Source organism: Aptenodytes forsteri, unplaced genomic scaffold (assembly GCF_000699145.1).
Source record: "Aptenodytes forsteri isolate BGI_AS27 unplaced genomic scaffold, ASM69914v1 Scaffold404, whole genome shotgun sequence".
Taxonomy (NCBI): Eukaryota; Metazoa; Chordata; class Aves; order Sphenisciformes; family Spheniscidae; genus Aptenodytes; species Aptenodytes forsteri.
In genome coordinates this window covers 4,474,556-4,482,891 of record NW_008795629.1, presented here as the reverse complement: position 1 = coordinate 4,482,891, position 8,336 = coordinate 4,474,556, and positions in this window count along the sequence as shown.

The following is an 8,336-nucleotide window of genomic DNA, read 5'->3' as shown; positions in this document are numbered from 1 at the left end:
ACCTCATGGACTCCCCCACAGACCCCACACACCTCACCACCCCCACACGGGACCCCACGGGCCTCCCCCACCGGCCCCACACACTCCGCAGACCCCACACTGGGGCCGCAGGGTGGCCATGTCATGCTTGGCCTGGGAGGGTAGGCAGCCCCCCCCTGCCTGCGCCCTACTGCCTGGGGGCGGCAAGGGGGGCTGCGGGGCCAAGGGCCATGGGATCCCCACGGGTGACCCCGTAAATGCCCGTGTTTGTGCTGTGCCAAGACAAACGGCTGCCCACTTCTGCCAGGCCACACTGCGCAGGTGGCAGCTCCCCCCTGCCAGGACAGGCTGCCAGCGACGGGGTGGTATCTTCTGGGGCACAGGCGTGTCCCACGGCATTGCAGGGATCGGGGATTTTACCCCACGGATTTACCACCTCTTGCAGGCTCCTCTGTGCGCCCCGACTCCTCTCACATACCTTGTAGCGGTGGGGAAAGGCCTCACCCAAACCCACTTCTCCCTTAAAAAGGGAAGCACGCGTACAGATGCATCAGACAGCCCCTCGCCAAATCCTTTTCCCCACCCGTCACTCTGCGGCACAGGGCAGCATCCAGATCTCCCACACGTGTGCGTACCTGAAGGCGCCCCAGTTGTGGAGGAGCATGGAGTCATCTTGGCTCCTGCTTTGGTTCTGGTATGGACAGATGGGAAATTCAGGCTGGTGGATTTGCACCAAGGAAAATCCAGCTCAACAGCAGTGGTGTTGCACAAGAAGAGATCAAAGCACCCAGACTTCAGCGGCATTTCTACCTGTTTCTACTAAATAGGAAAAAATACTTTCTGAAGGGCTTGAATTCCTTGAGGAAAGCCAATAGCCTCAGTTAGTGAATGTTATTAATGGAAGTTATCAGAGCCCTACCCACGACGGCAAGAGGGTCAGCCCCGCTCTTCCCAGACAACTAAGAAGGTCTCCAGCCTTCCCCACTGCCCACAGGTGAGCAGCCTACCTGAGCTGCGCACAGACCCATTCTGCTGATCTTCTGGATACCATATACTGGGGTCACTTCCATTCCTGCCCGATACACCTTTTATTTAAGTCAAGAGAAACCTCAGTTAAACCATGCATAATGCTACTTTAAGGATAACTCCATGGCAAACAAAAAACAAACTGAAGCACGTTCCAATTCAGAAATTAAATGTCTTTATTCTTTACAGCAAGCACGTAAGATAACAGTGCCCTTAAATTATTAAATCAATTAAACATGTAAAACTATCTGCTGCACCTCCGCATGCCCAGCTAGTGGAAAAAAAAAGAAAAAAAGAATTCAAGTCACTTTAATTCCTCAGTCAAAGGAAAACAATACTTTTGGTCAAATGTATTTCCACTCACACCTCCTAAACCCCAGTCAGTTCATCCACTTCCACAAAAGTCTCACTGCAAGGGTAAACTTGCATGATTTACTTAAAAATTACCAGTAAACAAATCCATTGGATTTGTAGCACTAAGATAGATTTAACTGCAAATCTGTACTCTTGGGCTGCCTCTTCATTGGTAAATTCTAGGCGGCAAAGGCCAAATACTGCAAGAAAATAAAGATTCACCTGACCATACTGTCAAGTCCTACTGGACTCACCTAACCAAGGGCTTTATCGGGAAAGTACGTAACTGCCCAGTGACCTGGGCTCTGCTGTGAAGACGAGCAGAGGGAATCCACCGCAGAGCAGACCTACGGGCTCATGCCAGGGACGGAGCAGGAGGATACCTTCATCTCGCTCAGATGCGCTTACTATTCAGTGCTGAAGGCTGGGGTCATGAATACAGCCACCCACACCAAGCAACTTCATTAAGTCACTTGGTTACATTTGTATTTTCCACATGGTCATAAGCAAAGAAAACCTACAGAAATCCTGCAGGCTGGAAGGAGAGCAGGTTCGGTGCCCTCTCTGCAGAACAACGTGCTCCGCCAGTGTCAGCTGCCTCCTGGGTTCGCTCTCCCCAGCCCACACCCACACAGGAAAGTGTTTCTGCTGTGAAGAGATGCGACATGCGCTTCCCCAAACGCTGCTCGCATGGACTTGGCATCCACCTACCCCTTCCCTCCCACTGCCTTATGGGGCAGCTACAGCACCTTACGGCAGCATTTCAGGCGAAGCTTTCCTACATAGACCAAGCCTAACTATCCCAACACATTCAAACGAGCAGCGTGATAATGCAGAGACTTGCTGAGCACACCTGGAAATGCTTCCCATCTCTCCCACTCGACCCCACCAGCATGCCCCAGACACCCTCAGCCGCTCTCTCCCAACCAAAAGCAGCATCACTAAAGGGACTGACTCTAAACCCGAGAGCTGCTCAGTTCTGCTCCAGCGTTACCATCATAACCCCAGTGAGGTAGGTGTTGCTGTCCCCATCCTACTGGTGGGGAAACTGAGGCATGGAAAAAAATGGTTTGTTGAAAAATGTTGATGATCATGGTCATGAGCAGAGCTGGGTAAAAAAACCCATGCCCTGCTCCAGGTAAGAGCTAGAGAGATGCTGAAGGCACACTGCTGGGAGAGAGTGCTGGCCGGAGCTGGCTGGACTGCAGACACTTCAGCTGTCACTGGGAAAAAAGGAGCCAGAGAGAGAACAGACATGCACGGAGGATGTACCAACATAATTCAGCAGCTGACCCAGAGAAGAGGTAGGCAGGACATGACGGGCTGAAGTTTCTGGTCTGAGCTGGATGAAACTCCAAAAGGACAGCCAGCCCCAAACAAAACCCAGCAGCTTGTGCTAAAAATAAAACAAGACCTGTTTTATGTTGCAATTAAGAATAAAAAAGGTATTCTTAGCATTATAGTAATATTCCTCATAAACCAAGGATTTGTAATTGTGTTGCCCCACAGGCTACAGGCAGCCCTTTGGAACTACTTAAATAGATTATTTTCATATTTTTATATTTATTTATGAAGCAGACGCATCTTGTTGTGCTGCAAGCCACCTCCAAGACCTGCCACCACATGGCTGTGGAGATGTCCCAGGTAAGATGGGTCCCTCCCATAACCCCATCTAGCATCAGCCACACATTAGTGTCCATCTGCCACCCCCTCCAACCCAGGCAGTCAGTCAGTCTATGAGCACCAGGACAAGCCAGAGGGATGGACCCTCTTCCCAAACCACACTCTGCTCCAGCTGCCATTACTATCAGTATCTTTTGTGTTATTCTTGCTACCCACAGTGGGCTGTTACTGCATTCTTCGCATTACACAGTTACATTCAAGCCTTTTCAGTAGCTGGTAGATCCGAGACCTCATATTTAGTCCCATTGCAGTCTCCATGCCACCGTGTTATTTGTCTTTTTTTTTGCCTGATCAGAGAGAGGGCGGGAACTTCAAAGCAGCAATAAACCAGGAAAACAAGGCAGCACAATCTGTTTGCCAGGGAGGCCAGCCCCCGCAATCTCAGCAGGGAACTTTGCTCAGAATTAGAAAGCGTTCCTCATTCTTCAAGCAGGTGGCTGCATTGCACACTCAAAGTCCCCACATCATCTCGCCCAGGACGCGAGATACATCCCCAAAGGGCTTCTCAGAAGCCCAGTGTCCAGCAGCAGCTCCAGGCACCCCCGGGCAGCAGGGCGCAGCAGGGGATGGCTCTCTGGCACGGACCTCAGAGGCTGTCGGCAGCTACAGAAGACCCTGGTGAGTTAAGCCAAGCAGCTTCTCCCCGGAGCGGTGGGTCCTTGGAGGAGAGGGTGAGTGGGCATGCACCAGCTCCTCCTCCCACTGCTCCAAATCCGCCGGGCAGATCTGGGACGTGGACTGTGCTGGGCGTCCAGCAGCTCTAGGTGCCCGTGCCTCCAGCAGCTTCTTCGTAGTTTCCATTGGGGGACAGGCTGGTCAGAGCCACTTCTTCCTTGGGGTCCTCCAGGTCATCTGCAAAGAGCAGAGAGAGGTCAAGGGAGATCTGAATGGAAAACCCTTCTTCATGCAAAATGCAACTTAAGATGAAGAGAAAGCATGGGACGAAGCAATTGATACATACTCACAACCTAAGCACAGCTGATTTTTTTCATAACTGATTTTCATTTTGTTTTACAAACTCAACATTGCTTCAACAAACAGGGGTGATGTATGAGCAAAGGAGCACAGGGCCCAGCTCCCTGGCCTCCTGCGGTCTCAGCAATCTCAGAACAAGCTGCGTGGCCACAAGGCATCACCTGCCTGGCACTGACAGCAAGATCAGGCACTTAAATTTTTCCGACCCTAGAGGACATGTCTCAAAGCTGCACAACTTGGGCATTTCAGGTGTTTTCTCTGACCCTTACGCTTTTTAAGCATTTTATGTGTTTAAGAGGCATTTGGACAATGCCCTTAACAACATGCTTTAACTTTTGGTCAGCCCTGAAGTAGCCAGGCGGTTGGACTAGATGATCATTGTAGGTCCCTTCCAACTGAAAATATTCTATTCTATTCTATTCTATTCTATTCTATTCTATTCTTTTTACAGTGAAGGACCTTGCCCTCCTCTACGTGCTCTGTAGAGCAGTCTGGATCTCCACACCACACACCTTGTAGCCTCCTGCATGGGGGCACTTCTGCAAAAAGAAAATCACTGCTGGGAAAGGCAAGCAGAAGTGCCAATGGTACAGCAAAGGCTGAACGCTAGGCTACTCGTTACCGGAACAATTTCCTTTAGAATCAGGGAGCCCAAGGCTGACTGCCCTCTTCTTCCTCCCCGGCAGCCCCAAATGCAAGTGGTTTGGGAACACTCCTTCCAGCGTGTTTGCAGAAAACATCACGTAAGATCAGGGTGATGCTTCCAATTCATTGTTTAGACAGACAGCAGTTCTGCTGCCAGAAACTCTGGCAAAATGCAGCTGCGTTCAGCAGTGCTGCCAGGGGTGCAGTTGGGCACAGGACTCAGCGTGGTTTTAGTTAGACAAGCAAAAGGTCAGAGAACAGGGAGATGGCAACACAGCAGCCAGATGTGCGCTGGTTGTCTTCAGGTTCTGGCCAAACCACAGCCAGGGAAGACACATCAGCTGCGGAGCTGGAAATAGCTTAAGGAGGCCACCAGCAAGGGGTTTGGGCACCAGGACCACCAGGGAGTTGGTGAGGAACCTCTGACAGTCACAGCAGAAGCACAAGGGAGGGAGCTGGGTGTACCTTCATGAACGTTGTTTGCAGCTTTTGATTCATGACCTTTTCTCCAGCTCCTCCGGCTCCCAGAAATGCACCGCAGGAAGGATGGGAGCCTCCACCTCTCCCTGTCTTTCCCCTCTTCTGGATAAACCAGAGAAGATGAGTTCAGACCGGCAGCAGGTCAGTCCTGCTGCTCCCCCACGTCCCTGCTGCTGACTCGCAACATCTTCCCGCCATGAGCCCAACTCCTCGCAGCAAAACCAGGTCCACTCCACAGAGTCCACCCCTGGAAAGCACAGAGCAGCTCCTGGCAATCCTTATTTCAGGCTGAAACCTCTCTGCTACCTTAGAAATTTGTCCCTGGTGTCGGTTGCTACTTTGCCACCTCGCTGCCGAAACCATCCTGGATGCGGCAGCCCAGAGCGAGCAAGAAACCTGGCAAGAGCTCAGCCGGCACACGTGGCAAGGCTGGGGACTGACACGGTTAGGGCATTCCTGCAGAAGGAAGTTTTTCTTTTGTATTATCACACAGCTTCTGCCACATCAACCTATTTGCTGCTCCCCGCTTTATTAAGCAATTCCTCCCTCCCAGGGAGACCTGCTGGACACGCGGACTTGCAGCACGCTGAAAACTACAGCTGTAACTGCTTGCAAAATGCAGAGAGCATGTGGCCTCCATCGATGCATAGTATTTATTCTGGAGGACAATGAAGGTCACAGCAAGTTACTACAGGCTTTCAAGCCATCATACTGAAACACTACAGCAGCTTGTAAAACACTACACCAGCGTATTTTATATGGTCTCCAACAGCAGCAGTTCAGCATCTCCATTGAAATACCATCCAGCCTTTCACCTCCTAATCAGATAACAAATGATAAACCATTTCAGCGTCCTTCAGCTTATCAAACCGTTGCAACACTAAAGGGTCACAGTGGCAGTGTTTCCCGCCAGTCAACAAACCAAAACCTCCAGCCATAAACACATCCCCTCCTCGCAGTGCGTGGGGACTCTGGACACCACTGAGGCATGACAAGATAGCAGCCCAGCACATTTCTGCTTAGACCTGAGAGATGCAGGAACCCCATTGCGATTCCTGTCCCAGCTCCACCACATGAATAACAGTGTCCAGGACCCTCCCAGCGCAGGGGGGCTGCAGCTCCAGAGCAACTGTCATGGGCAGAGCTGAGCAGCCATGTGTGTGGAAGAGGAAGAGGCTTTGAGGCTGGGCTGACATAAAAAGGGCACAAGCACACGTACACAGAGCCTTACGCTCTGTACACCTCCCGGCATCATTATCCAGATGCAAGAGCATCTTTTGTCAGCTTAGCACAAGCCCCTTTCAAAGTCAAGAGGGGAAACAAGACAAGCTCAGCCCCGACCGAGGACATCTTTACGGTGGCATCTCTAGAACTTGCTTTGCAGGGTGCTCCGCAGCCCCACGCCCATCTTTCCCACAGTCCTCCCTCACATTACGTTAAAGATATTATTCCCCTTGCGCTTTGCTTGTGGGGAAAGCCACGGGGCGAAGGAGACCAGGCTGCAACGAAGCTGGTGCCTGGCACTGCCAGGTCCCCAGCTCTCCAGAGGCACGGCTATGCCTGGGATCCCTCTGGCCACATGGAGATTTCGGAAGGTAGTGCTCACAGAGGCATGTAAAGAAGCTGCCCCTGCCTAAGGTTGAACCCTGCAGCTGATGAGCATCGTCATTACACATGCAGGTCCTGGGACACTTACATGACTAAGAGCACCAGGCAGCGCAATCAGAGGTGAATTAAAGCAACACGTCGAGTCCTCCCACCCACCACGCTTACAAAGCATGCACAAACAGGCTGCAACACCCGCTCTGGCTCCTTCTGCTCCTCTTTCTCCCCTACTGGTTGCTATGCTGCTTCCATGTCTGCACAAAGGACAAAGCCACAGCTAGCCACAAAAATACATGTACTGAGCCAAGCGCCAGCAATGGGCAGAGGTAGGAAAAGGTCACGTATGCAGGGATGTTTTTCTGCTTCTGCAGCTGCTGTCCCACCAGGCTGCTGCGACCAGAACTGGAGGGCTCACTGGTGTCTGCAAGCACACCAGAAATTCTTGCAGCAGGAACAATGTGAGGAAGACAAAAGCCCATGAAAAGAGAGAAGCTGGAAAGGGGATCGTGCGTGCCTCAGTACAAAGGGTTGGCAGAGGACAGTCCTGCACCCTCACAGTGGGTCCTGGCCATCTCAAAGCTCCTCAGTGTTCAGATCCAGGATTTTGGACTGAGCTGATGGAAAGAAGCACCTGAGCTGCAGCAGCTCTGGGATCCCAGAGGACCCATCAATGTGGCGCTGCAGGCAAGTGCGAGGATCCTGCAGGGTAAAGGCAGAGAGAAAGCAGAACACCAGAGCCCCTAGAAACGATGGGGAGCAAGGGAAAAAATGAAAGGGAGGAGGAAAGGGAAACAGCCCAAGACAAGCAGTGCCAAAGATTAAAGTGAGCCCTGGCTGTTTTGTGCGGCTGCTGTGAGGGCAGAGCCTGCCCAGCAGCCCATCACCCTGCATTTGCATGCAAACATGACTCGCCTTTCGCCCCAGGGCAAGTGCTGTTCCTCAAGGCCTGTCTGACACCCAGCTTTCATCCAGCCATCCTCATGTTGCTTAAAGTGGCCACCAACAGACGCGTGGTTTTAAACCCAAACACCCACTTGCTGTTGTTCTTACTCATTATGCAAAGCCAGCACAAGCATCTTCCTCCTGCAGGAAGGTCAGGTCCTGCCTGCACCCTACAGCAAGGGCTGCACCCCAATCGTGCGTCCCCAAGAACACACATCCATAAGCATGGATGGCCACCGTGTCACAGCCGTCAGCTGCCACATCCCTGCTATCCATGAGCTGCTCTAGTGCTTCCCAACCCGCTGGGAAGTTTGTCCTCCCCAGCTGCCAGGACTGGGAACCCCACCAGAAGGAGGCAGATCCCCTTGGGAAGGCTCTGATCCCACCAGCATGAAAGAGATCCCACTGGGGAAAGCTAGATCTGATTGGGTGGGGGGAAGATCCCATCAGGACTGGTCAGATCCCATTGGGAAAAGCCAGATCCCATTGGGGTGGGGGGAAGATCCCATCAAGAGTGGTCAGATCCCACTGGGATGGGGTAGATCCCACGGAGGAGGAGAAGATCCCACGGGAAAACGGGGCAAATCCCATTGTAAAAGCCCACGGCCCCCGGGTGAGGGAGGGAGGGAAGGAAGGACGGCCCGGCC